Raw genomic sequence first — 12,638 nt, 5'->3', positions numbered from 1 at the left:
TTGGCTTGACTGTCTTAACAGCAAAACTTTACTGGAAAAGTTTGCAAAGGAACACTTTGAAAGGAAGCATGCATGCTATGCTGTTACTTTAGTCATGTCTGACTCTTTGTGACCCCAAGGACTGTAGCCCACCAGGCTCCTCTGTCCATGGGATTCTCCAGGCAAGAATACTGGAGTGGGTTGCCACTCCCTCATCCAGGAGATCTTCCCGACCCAGGTATCAAACCTGAGTCTCTTACATCTCCTGCGTTGGCAGGCGGCTTCTTTACCCCTAGCACCATCTGGGAAGCCCAAGGGGCAGGGCTTTAACCCCATAGTGCTTCAGAAATGCGCCCCCATGTCTCTGGGCAGCTGCATCTTAAATTCCTGCAAGTACCAGCAGAACTCACAGGGACATGGGTGCTAGCGTTATGCTTTCAGGTCTTGGCCTCTGAGGAGGGACAGACATGGACAGGAAATGAATCAGTTCACTTGGGGAGGGGCTGTGGGCAGGAAATCTGTCCAGCTCTTGCTGCGGACCAGCCTGGGGCAGAGGGTGGAGTAGCTGATTAATGCCCCAACTATGAACAAGAAAGACGGTCCGCTGAGAAGCCACACAAACAGGCAGGACTGTTGTGTAACTGATTTATGAGCACAGGCCATCTCTTCAAGCAGACACTAAGTTTCCAGGGGCAGAATCGGGTGGAGCGGCTCTTAATAGTATAATTCACTGCAGCTGCTTTAATTGAGCCCCTAGTACGTGCCGGGCCGAAAGTGCTTCTCCCTGTTATTTAGTCACTAAGCGGTGTCTTACTCTTTGCCACTCCATGGATTGTAGCCCGCCAGGCTCCTCTGTCCATGGGATTTCCCAGGAAAGAACACTGGGGTGGGTTGCCATTTCCTCCTCCAGGAAATCTTCCCAGTCCAGGGATTGGACCCGCATCTCCTGGACTGTATGAGGACTTTTTACCACTGGGAAAGCCCACTCCTCCCTGTACCATCGTGATGAATCCTCAAGGCAAGTGCACCTGGCGGGACCCTCTGCTCACTGGGGTCCTGCGGGCGGCCTGCATGACCCTGCTGGTCATGGGAGAGTGGGGATTGGCCTAGAGTCCTCCAACACTCTGCTGATCTGCCTGGGCTGATGTTCCCAGGGCTGGGCAGGCAGGGAGCCCTGGTTCAGTGCACTGAGGGATCTCATGGGCCGTGATTAACGAGGCCAGGTCATGATCCTAGCATTGGTTATTTTTGAAGGCAGGATTTGGCCAGGATCCTGAGGCTGAAATAGAAAGTGCACTTTTGGTCCCTGCTGGGGTGTTCTGCTGGGTTCCTGGTGACCTTTGTCCTAGACCAGAAGCCTCTGACACAGACTAGAGAAGTGGTTCTCAAAGTGGGGTGCCTCTAGGCCAGCAGCAACATCGTGACCCAAGAACTCCTTAAAGTGCATGTTCTCAGGCTCAGCCTCAGACCTACAGGCTCAGGTGATGCCAGTGTTGCATGCAGTAGCGAGCCCTCCCCAGGGATCTGATGCTGAGCCGTCTGAGGAGGATGGCCTGGGGAGATGACCGGTCTCCCTCACGTCCTTCCCTGGGGTCCTTGAGAACCTCTGTAATGACAGGCAGTGTAGAGGTAGGTCCCGACAAGGAGACCCTGATGGTGAGTTGTCCCTCTTGGGAAGGGCTGGGGGCCGGTGTCAGGTCCCTGGTGTGTGGGCAGTGAAAAGTGCCGGCCTGGCTGGGCGGCTGTTTCAGGACAGGGCCCTAGTGAAGGGCCACCTAGTCAGTCACAGAAAGCATGCTTCTGTCCCACGGCTGCTCCAAAGTGGCCAGGCCTGCTGCGAGGGAGCTTTCTGGGACATAGGTGAACAGGGAATTAAGGGACCCCATTGTGCTCCCCAGCATCTCAAATGCACAGAGAGATCTGAGCTCAAGGCTGAATGTCAGCCTCTGATTTGGACTTTGTTTCCACTAGGAAGACAGATTGTTCAAGTAACGCACATTTCAGCTTTAGACGAAATACCCATCCGTTCAGGATCTGCTGTTCATTTGCAAAGTTTCCTTGCCCAATACATCATTCGTTTGCAGAGATGCCATTAGCTAATAATTCAAAGCGGGTAAGCTTCACTCAACCACGATTAAAGAACTATAGCATGCTTTTCTGAATGCCAGCAGCGAAATCTGCTTCCACCATCCATCTTTACTTTGATTAAACCGCCCTTAACTAATAATTCCAGATGGAAGGATTTTAAATCAAGCATGGGGCTGGAGGGATCAGGGCAAACTCTCAATAACCGTGAAGACATTTATTGCAAACAGTCTTCAGATGGGCGATATTCATTTAGGTCCTAAGAGTGGATGATACTTCCTGGGAAGATGTTGCAGAATGTGGGCCATTCACACCCATTGCCTAAGAGTTGGGCCGCGAGGTGCAGCCTTCACATGCTGTGTTCTCGGATGGACGGCCAGGTTCTGGGAGTGCCCCTCCAGCCTGTCTCGCCCACGCCTGGCCTGGAATCCTATACCCCAGTCACACTGAGATTCTCCTGGCTCCCTCCCTCTTGCCTGCAGGTGCCAGCTGAGGTGGCCTGGCCAGCACCCAGGCCCCGGCTGTGTTCTCCTCTGGCCCGCGGGCTCCTCACATGGCCCCCTCGCATGGCACGGGCGAGGTGCGCCACCTCCTGGCTTGTCTGCCTTCCCGTTTGGCCACGGGCAAGCCTTCCAGGGGCAAGTGCTGTCTTAGCCTCTTCTGTGACACTGCACGGTGCCTGGTGCGAGCTGGATGCTTGAGCCGCGAAAGCTGAAGTAACAGCTGAGTGACAAAGCCCCTTGCCGGTTCATGTGGAGGACAGATGGCCGCAGGATACACGGTAAGGATGGATGGAATGTGCCAGAACGGCCCAGGGAGCTTATTAGAAATGCAGAACCCTGGGCCCCGCCCCAGGCCTGCAGCACCTGTGTCTGCATTTTAGTAAGTGTCTGAGATCCCGCGGTGCTATGTGTGCACCTTAAAGTGGGATAACCACTAACACCCACTATCATTGGGCAAAATGTGTTATGTTTAAGTACGTGTCTGTGACGGAGTCTGCGACTTTCACTTGATTCTCACGTCGACCTGTGACCCCCAGAATTTAATTGTGGCCTCAGGACCATCGAGTCCAGGGCTGTGTTGATAAGCAGTTGTGCTTCCTTGATCCAATCCTGTAAACTATTTGGAATAAGATTTATTATGGGGCCTGTGTGTTCTCGGATGGATGGTGAGGTTGTGAAGTGATGATGAAGTTATGTGGTGATGAAGGTGGTGATGGAGCCTCTGGAAGGCTGATGCCTTCATGCTGGGTGTTTGGCCCAAAGTTCCCAGGGGTCAGCAGGGCAGGGCACACAGCAAGGGGTGAGGTGGCGTGAGACTGGAGCCCACAGGATGGACTAGAACCTGCTTCAGTCTCATAGCATCCCCAAATCGACAACATGCGTGATTTGATGGCCACCTTCATACATTACTGTTAGGGGAAGCACACTGATTGAAACCGCCCACCCTGGTCAGGCACCATAGTAACCATTTGCACGAGTTGTTTTATGACAGGAGGTCCTGGTAAGGAACAAGGAACTAATAAGCCTCCATCAACCAGAAGAGTTAGGGAAAGGTCAAAAGGAGACACCACCTGTCCGACCACCTTCCAGAATCCTTCTCTCTGGCATCCATCTTGGCTGAACAAGGCATGCACCACCAGGAAGGACTCTGAGTCAGAATGATTGGCTAAGGACAACCTGGAAACTACTCCCCTCACCATAAAACCCGAGACTGCAAGCCATGTGACAGAGCAGTTCTCCTGGGTTCCCTTACCCTCCTGCTCTCCACCCGGGTGCCCTTTCCTAATAAAATCTCTTGCTTTGTCAGCACATGTGTCTCACATGTGTCTCCTAGGACAATTCATTTCCGAGTGTTAGACAAGAGCCCAGTTTTGGGCCCTGGAAGGGGTCCCCTTTCCTACAATATTACTGGTCACGCACCTGGCCCAGGATTCTCTGGAGCCGGAGGAGCCGCTGGTCCTCTTGCTGCCCTGGGACAATTGGCAGTGACAGGCAGGAGCTTCCACAAGGCCTGGCCCATCAGAGCCCATTTCATACCATGTCACATCTGCCTTCCAAACTGCCCAGACATTTCTCTCCTGGCAATCCCTGACCTGGAACACACAGTCAAGGGAATGTGGGAGATGTAGGTTACAACATGTCAGGATAAGGACCCACACCTCACCAGTCATATCCCACTGGGTCCAAAGCTTCACACACACTCGAGTTTTATTTCTACTCTGGGGACAGACTTTAAAGTCATGTTTGAATAGCAGAAGAGAGAGGAAACAAATTACCCCTACTGGTTTTTGAAGTCCCACCAAACCCACAAGATATTCAGACACCAAAGGGAAAGGGTTTTAGAATTTAGCACATTTTGATTATCTGCCAAGAAGGTCAACATAGAAGATGGCAGATTTGTGACCAAGATCAAGGGGATTAGCAGCTTCTTGGGCAGCCTTCCAAAAAAAAAACCAGCTGGCCTGAGGTCATCCAAACTCCCAGCATGGAAGCAGAGAGCCACAGAGATCTACTCTGAGAGGAAATAGGACCAGGAGAAGGTCCTGCTTGAAAACTGCACATAAACCATGCTGGCTGCATTGCCAAGTGGAAGGAAAATTCACTGTCAGAGAAACAGTGGGGCTTATTTGTCACAAGAGACAAAGTGCAGGGCATTGCCTAGAATAAGGACATCTCTGCCACATTATTCTGAAAAGTAAGATAAACATGAGTCCATGTTCCAATTAGAAATGTTCACTCTTGGGGATGGAAATGTTCCCCATTGTAGTTTACACTTCCTGGTCCTCTGAGCAGTGTCCCCTAATGCAATTCTTTTGGGAGGCCAAAAGAATTGGGAGGCCCAGAGAAAGAAGGTTTGAGGCAGGCATGGGGCACCAGGGAAGCGGGGTGAGAGGCCCTGGGAGAACAGGACCCTGTGTTGGGGGCAGGGAAGAGCAGTTTGGAGCTCCCGTGATGGGATGAGGCTGGCTCACCCATCCCTATCCTCTGAGTGTTGTTTCCACTTGTCTATATTTGCCATCACTTGCCTTTATCACACTGCTCCTCCCCTGAGGCAGGCACGGGTGCGTGCTCAGTCGTGTTCGACAATTTGCGACTCCATGGACTGTAGCCCGCCTGGCTCCTCTGTCCATGGGATTCTCCAGGCAAGAATACTAGAGTGGGTTGTCATTTCCTTCTCCAGAGGATTATCCTGACCCAGGGATGGAACCGGCATCTCTTGCGTCTCCTGCATAGGCAGGCGGTTTCTTTTACCACTGAGCCACCAGGGAAGCCCTACTCAGAAGCACTGTGCAATCTTATGCCCACTAACTCTACATGAGCCTTGGTGGGGTCATGTACTGGGGAAAGGAATGCAGCAGGTTTGAGACAGAATGCAGCAGTGCGTGGACCCCAACTACGACAAAGATGAGACATAAGGGGTCCTGGACAGAAGTAAGAGGAAGGGTTCGGTGACTGTCAGAAAGGATATGCCTTCCTCCCTTATCTCCTAGAATCCTCAGAAATATTCTGGGGAGGACTTGACCAGAGAAATGTGTGATGTCAAAGCTTGGGTTATTGAGACCAGATTGTGAAGGGCAGGGAGGTTCTGGAGGCTGGAAGGTTGCTGCCCAGGTGTCCAGGAGATGTGTCCCATCTCTGGGTCTGCCACCCCAGGACTCTGCTGAATGATCACAGGCAAAGGATGCCATCTGCCTCCTTGGGTCTCCTGAGCAGTCGGTGGTCTCGTCTGCCAGCGTGGAGCTGGTGGCTATTGACAGGGCTGAAATATTGTTCCTAATGGAGCGGGGATGAATTAGTCTGTTAATTTGCCCATGGTCTAAAACCCAACGAGCATCTGTTTGAGCCATAAGGGGCATATTTTTGTGACTGGAGGGAAGCCCAAGTTGAGGGGTTTGATTGCAACCACCAGCAGGGATTGTTTGGAAGCTTCAGGGAGAGAAGGCAATGAATTGCCACCCGACACAGTGGCTCCAGTCCCCTGTGTAGTTACCCTTCTGCCCTCAGAGCCCATCTATTTTCCCAAAGGGTGGTGGCTTGAAGTGGGTTAACACAAGCTGGCTCCTCTGCTCACACTGGGCCAGCTAACCAGGGCTAATAATCCTAACGGCAACAGCTCCAATTTACAGTACACTTACTGAGGTCCTGCTGTGTTAAATCCACTACCTCCAGCTCCCCAACTTCGGTCGTTCAAATACCACCTTCAAGATCTTTGTTGTCTGTGTAACACTGGTCCTGTTATCTCCTTCGTTAAAAACAAAAAACAAACACACTCTCATTTTTCCCCTTAAAATAAATGTTCTTAAAAAGTAAACCTCCCAAATGGAAAATGTCTTCTAAATGGAAAACTAATAACATTTGTCACAAATGGGAGAAAACCATAAAAAGATGATATGAAATATGTAATTAGAGACTTCTGGTTTCTGGCCCTGCAAGTAAGAAGCTGAAAGACGCCGTTGCATCTTGCGAACAGGTAAAAAGCTGAAAAACCTGAAACCACCAGCTCTTCTTTGATCTTTCAGAGTAGTGAGGTCACGGGGCCGACTGTTGCCCCCAGACTGGAGAGATTGGCAGGAGGTACAGAGAAACACAACGTGCTTGGGCAGAAAGCTCGCAGTGGTCAGTCCTGGGGGAGGGAAACCTAAACTCTGGTGATTTGCTGAAGCTCAGTGTGGACAAGTCTGAGAAGGGCAAGCTCCATGAGGATCCAGACGTCAGGGCCCTGACACTGTGTGCATTTTACCTGGAGGAGCTCGCCAGGTTTTCATAGTGAGCCTGGCAGGTGGAGGAGAGGGGTTGGGGGAATTCACTCTTGCTTCCAAGAGGGTAGGGGAAAAGGAATCATTTTGAAATACATCAGGGCATTCTGTTTTCAATAAGGTCTGCACTCAGGAGAAACGAGTCAGCCAGAATCTAACCTCTTGGGGATTCATCAGCTTTCCCCTCTACCCGCTCCACAATTGACCTTGAGGAAGGGAAATACCCAACTCCTGCTCACAACAGCCATTCTGTCCTACCTACCAGGAAATAAAAAAAGTCAGAAACATTTGTGAAGTTCACAGCCCAGAGGCACAAGCTCATTAAAAGATTGAGACCTGAATATAATAGGCTAAAGGACTCATCCCCTTCCCCCACTCCTCACCAACATATCACTAAAGGCCTATTTACAGCATTTCCTTTTCCCCTTCCGGTACATCATATTCACTTATCAATAAAAAATTACAAGGCATACCAGAAGACAAAAAACACAATTTGAAAAGACAGAGAAAAATAGCAGAATCGGATTCAGATATGGCATGGGTATTTGGAATTATCAAACCATGAATTTAAAACAACTATGATTAAGATGCTAAGAGCTTAAACAGATAACAAAAACAGCATGTAAGAACAAATGGGCAATGTAAGTAGAGAGAAATTCTAAGAACTGAAATGAAACGCTAGAGATCAAAAACACATGAGAGAAATGAAGAATGGCTTTGATGGATTGTTAGTAGATTGGATATGGCTGAGAAAAGAATCTCTGCGCTTAAAGAGATCTCAACAGAATGCAGCCAAACTTAAAAGGAAAGAGAACAAAAGATTAAAAAAAAACCAAAAAACAGAATATCCAAGAATTGTGGGGCTACTACCAAAGGTATGACACACATGTAATGAGAATTACAAAAGGAGAAGAAAGAGGGAAGAAACATTTAAAACAACAATGACTGAGATCTTCCCCCAAATGAACGTCAGATACCAAATTACAGATCCAGGAAGCTCAGAGAACATTGAACATGGTAAAATGCCCCTACACCTACATCTAGGCTTATCATTTTCAAACAAGCTACAGAAAAATCAAAGATAAAGAAGAAATTCTGAAAGAAGTCAAAGGAAAGAACACACAATACCTCTCGAGGAGCAGAGATAAGAATGGCATCCAACTTTTCAAAAACCATGCAAGCGAGAGAGAGAAGTGAAAGATATGAAGTGTTGACAGGAAAACCCCACCAGTCTACAGCTCTGTATCCTGTGAAATTATCTTTCAGAAGTGAAGAGGAAATAAAGGCTTCCTCAGTCAAACAAAAATTGAGGGAATTTGTTGCCAGTAGACCTGCCTTGCAAGAAATGTTAGAAGTTCTTTAGAGAGAAGGACAATGATATAGGTCAGCCACTCACATCTACATGAAGAAAGAAGAGCATCAGAGAAAGAAGAGGCCAAGGTAAAATAAAAACCTTTCTTTTTCTTATTCTTAATTGATCTAGAAGATAACAGTTTATTTAAAAATAATTATAGCCACGATGTATTCAGTATGTGTCTCTATATAATCTTTTGTCTGCTTATGTATAAATGAAATGAATGAAAATATCTTTTCCAATAATATAGTGTAGTGTTAATCGCTCAGTCGTGCCTGACTCTTTGTGACCCCATGGACTGCAGCCCACCAGGCTCCTCTGTCCATGAGATCTTCCAGGCAAGAATACTGGAGTGGGTTGCCATTTCTTTCTCCAGGGGATCTTCCCAACCCAAGGATCAAACCCGGGTCTCCTGCACTGCAGGCAGATTCTTTACTGACTGAGCTCTCATTAAATTAAACCCAAGAAACTTACAGCCCCTGGATACAGCAGGCTGAGTAAATACAGTAGACATGTGCTGGAATTTGTTTAGAAATCATCATGTTGGTTTCTGAGGCTTCTGGTGATCAAAAAGGCATAGGTTGCCAGGGTTTAAATCTGAGCAAATCTTGCCCATGAGTAAGTAACATCAACCTCTCTGGTCTCAGCGTTCCCGTCTCTGTAATATGGCAACAGCGGTTCCTACCTCCCTGGTTTGTTATGAGGATTAGATATGTTCACGTAACACTCCACAAGGTTAACTGTAAACATGTTCACACAGGCTCACAGCCCGATTCTTGTGGAAAAGAGACGTGGCCAGGAAGCTCACTGCCACCGGAAGGGATGTCAGACTGTGTCACGTGTACTCAGGAGGAGACTGAAGAGAGGGAAGAAGCCCGCAGGGAGAGCGGTTACTGCTTTAAGTTGGGAGCGGGAGGAGTCGGCCCGAGACCCGCTCCTCACTTTGTTTTGTCTACCAGGCAGAGGCCTCTTTCCCATTCCATTTATTAGTTGAGTAAACTCCGTGATCCTAAATGAAAGCACACCCTGAGCAAAACAGACAAGCACTGTTCTCTGCACACACTGCTTCTAGAAAAGCAAGACGGATGACCGGTCAGCAGGCTGAGAGACGGAGATGGAGCCAGAGCAGCTGCGTGTGTGGCTAAAAGGCCCTGCAGGGTTGGCCCATTTGTTCTCCTTCATCAGCTTGTTCATTCATTTGTTCATTCGTTCACTCCAGCATTTGTCTTCCTGCCTCACGGGTTCCTTTCTCTCCCAGATTTTGACCCCACATATTCTCATTAGTCTGTTAACTCTTTGATATCTTCGAACAGATGATTTTACATTTTTGTCCAGATTTTGTTGTTTTTCAAGTGAGAGGACTGGTTCAGAGACTTAGGCTAGTGTTGTCTAGGAAGAAGAACTCTCCCCAGACTATGTGCATGAAAACTTAGAAGTACCTTAAGTCTAAAAATAGGGGGTCCATTATGGTACCTCCAGGTAAATGGAATAACACACTGCCATTACAAGTGTTAAACATTTTACTATGATGATAAAATACTAACAATAAAATTTTGACGAAAAACCAGAATATAATTCTTTTATATTATTCCCATTTTTGAAAAAGACGAAATGTCTGCCTGAGCATAGGTAGATGACTAGGAAGAGAGTCATCTAAACCATTTATGGTGGTTACTGCTCACTGGCTGGGTTTCTTCTCTATAAGCTTCTACAAAACCTAAATTTTATGCCTAGAGAATATATTACTTCTAGAGTCAGAAAAATTAGGAAGAAGTATTTACATTTGCTTCAGGCACACAGAATGCCATGTTACATCTGTGTCAGAATGCTCTGTGTACAAGAGCATGCCTTTGTATCTGCACTGATGTCCACTGGAGGCCAGTGCTGCCTTGAGAGGGTCCTTGGGCATTTCAGACCTAGAAGCTTTGTTTCACTGATTTCGTCTCTGAGTTTGGGGGTAGACGAAAAGGGCACCGGGTGTGTCTCCTGGATGTTTGGTTTGACACACATGCCCCGCCCCAACTGGGTGTCCTAGATGGGGTATGTGTGAGTCTGTGTGTTTATATGTGTTAATGTATGAATATGTGTGTATGTGTGTATATACATGTATGTGCATGTGTGTACATGTGTGTACACATGTGTGAGAATATGCATGTATATGTGTGTATATATGTATGAGTGTGTATGTGTGCCTGTTTGTGTACGAGTGTGCATGTCTATGTGTATAAGCGTGTGTATGGATGTGTGTGTGTGTGTTTAGGGGGACATCCACCACTCCTGAGGTCTTCCATCCTCTCCCGACAGGCGGCTTAGGGCTGGCTTGTAGAGCCCCATGTCCTGCAGAACATCCTTTGAACACAGAAGCCTGGGGCCTCTCCCTGTGGAGGTGGGCTCTCAGCCTCCAACTAGGTGGGGCCACATGTTGTCTTCACAGCACACAGTTCAAAGACCTGCATGACTGCCTGCTTGTGGTGCTGCCCTGCCCACGGCCCTGCCCACCAGGTCCCTCCACGTGGCTCTTGATGCCCAACTCCTCGTCATTCTGTCCTTCAGCGGTGGCCTGGCCCCTCCTGGCATGAAGCCACCATTGTCACAGCTTCTCCCCTTGCCAGAACACTCCCTCCCACCTCACCTGTTCCCTTCACCTGCCTACGCTTATGCTCCGCTCTGAGTTACCTGACTCAGCAGAGTCACCACGTTCCCTCCTCAGAGCAGCGTGGGAGAGGAGCCTCGTGACTCACCATGCAGTTTCGGTGTCTCCCGGGCAGGAGAGTGCCAGACAGCACCCCCAGGGCCTCGTCCCAAGCTCCTGGCCTCGCCGCGTCCCGTCTGACTAACAGGGGTGGCCCACGGGGTCTCAGGAGCAGTCACTCTAGGAAAACTCTCAGAAGGCTGGCTGGTGGACGTACTGTGCAGACTGGTAGCCATGACCTGGTGCTGGTTATGGTCACAGCTTCAGGGCAGGGATCTCCCACTGTCGACCTCCAGGCCTTGTCACTGCTCCTAAAAGCTCTGCTTTCTGATTCAAGGGCTTCCTCATCATGAGAAGGAAATGCAGCTCTGTAGCCTCAGCAGCCCTCAAGCCCACCTTCCTACTTGCTCTCTCTGCAGACATGGCCTGATGCCCACGCACTTCCCTCTTCTCAACTCAGACCAGTCACAGAGGCTGGTCGCTAGCTTTCTCCATCTGGCTCTGGGGTATTGCCCCAGCAGGAAGGAGTGGTTTCCTGCTCACATCCTGTGCTTTGGGCCTTGTGAAATCTGGAGGGACAGTGACGCCCTGCAAGCCTGAGTGTGACCAACGACTGCCGCGTCTCAGGAGGTTACCTGTCCTGAGCGTGAAACACAGAGAAAGGGTATCACCCTGAGGCAGGCCAACCAGCAGTTCTCACAGCCCCGGGCCTGGGGACCGCAGGGCCTCTTTGCAGCCATTTGGCTGATGGTAAACTTTCACGACACAGTGCAAAAGCCATTTAGCACCTTTACAGAAATTGGAAATGGGTGTTTCATGTGTGGTGGTGCTGAAAATTGAGAATAATGACAGAATTATTAACAACCGGCTTCCCGGGCTTGGACTCTTAATTGCCTGTGGTCTGTAAAGCTGACAACTAAGCACTGCAGAATCCAAATGTGAAATATTTAGTTTTGGGAGTCTGGGAGAATGGCTCCTAATTCCTTTGTTTATTGGTGGTGAGAAGTGCCTTCGGGGTAGAGAGATGTTGTAAAGGCAGCAGAGAGCTTAGAGCTTGGAGCCACGGGTCCAGGTTCCTGCCCTGATTCTGTCTCAGTGGGGCCTGCGGTTCTTGTGACTTTCAGGAAGCCGTGTAAACTGATGAGGACAAATGCTTTCTGTGCGACGATGCATCTTGCTCGGTTCCATGCTGGCACTGCAGGCTGCTACACTGGGGAGAGGCTGAGCAAGAGTCGAGCAGACTGCTTTCCTGCAGGACTTCTCAGAGCCTTGAATAGTGTTATAATGACAGGTAATATTTATTAAGCACTTACTCTGAGCCAGCACAGCACACCACTTTGCATTTGGCCTCCTTTTATCTTCATTAATCCATAGGTCAGGAGAAGCTGCTGCTGCTGTTGTTCAGTAGCTAAGTCATGTCTGACTCTTTGTGACCCCATGGACTGCAGCACACCAGGCTCCCCTGACCTTCACTCTTGGGGTTTGTCTCCTGGGGTTTGCTCAAACTCATGTCCATTGAGTCAGTGATGCCATCCAATCATCTTGTCCTCTGTCGTCCCCTTCTCCTCCTGCCTTCAATCTTTCCTGGCATCAGGGTCTTTTCCAATGAGTCAGCTCTTCATATCAGGTGGCTAAAGTATTGGATCTTCAGCTTCAGCAACAGTCCTTCCAATGAATATTCAGTGTTGATTTCCTTTATCAACTGGTTTGATCTCCTTGCAGTCCAAGGGACTCTTAAGAGTCTTCCCCAGCCCCACAGTTCGAAGGCA

General features: G+C 49.0%; 1 long non-coding RNA gene across 1 annotated transcript; it reads right to left on the bottom strand.

Moving 5' to 3' along the window:
- Positions 1 to 3,907: 3,907 nt before the first annotated feature.
- On the bottom strand, positions 3,908 to 11,271 carry LOC122448633. The gene is made up of 3 exons (XR_006271699.1): positions 10,919 to 11,271; positions 6,203 to 6,309; positions 3,908 to 4,159 (listed from the first exon to the last, which is right to left on the bottom strand). It is a non-coding gene; the product is annotated as an uncharacterized LOC122448633 (long non-coding RNA).
- Between the last annotated feature and the right edge of the window lie 1,367 nt (positions 11,272 to 12,638).

The sequence above is a fragment of the Cervus canadensis genome, chromosome 10 (genome assembly GCF_019320065.1).
Source record: "Cervus canadensis isolate Bull #8, Minnesota chromosome 10, ASM1932006v1, whole genome shotgun sequence".
Taxonomy (NCBI): Eukaryota; Metazoa; Chordata; class Mammalia; order Artiodactyla; family Cervidae; genus Cervus; species Cervus canadensis.
This window is presented reverse-complemented; position numbering and strand designations above follow the sequence as displayed.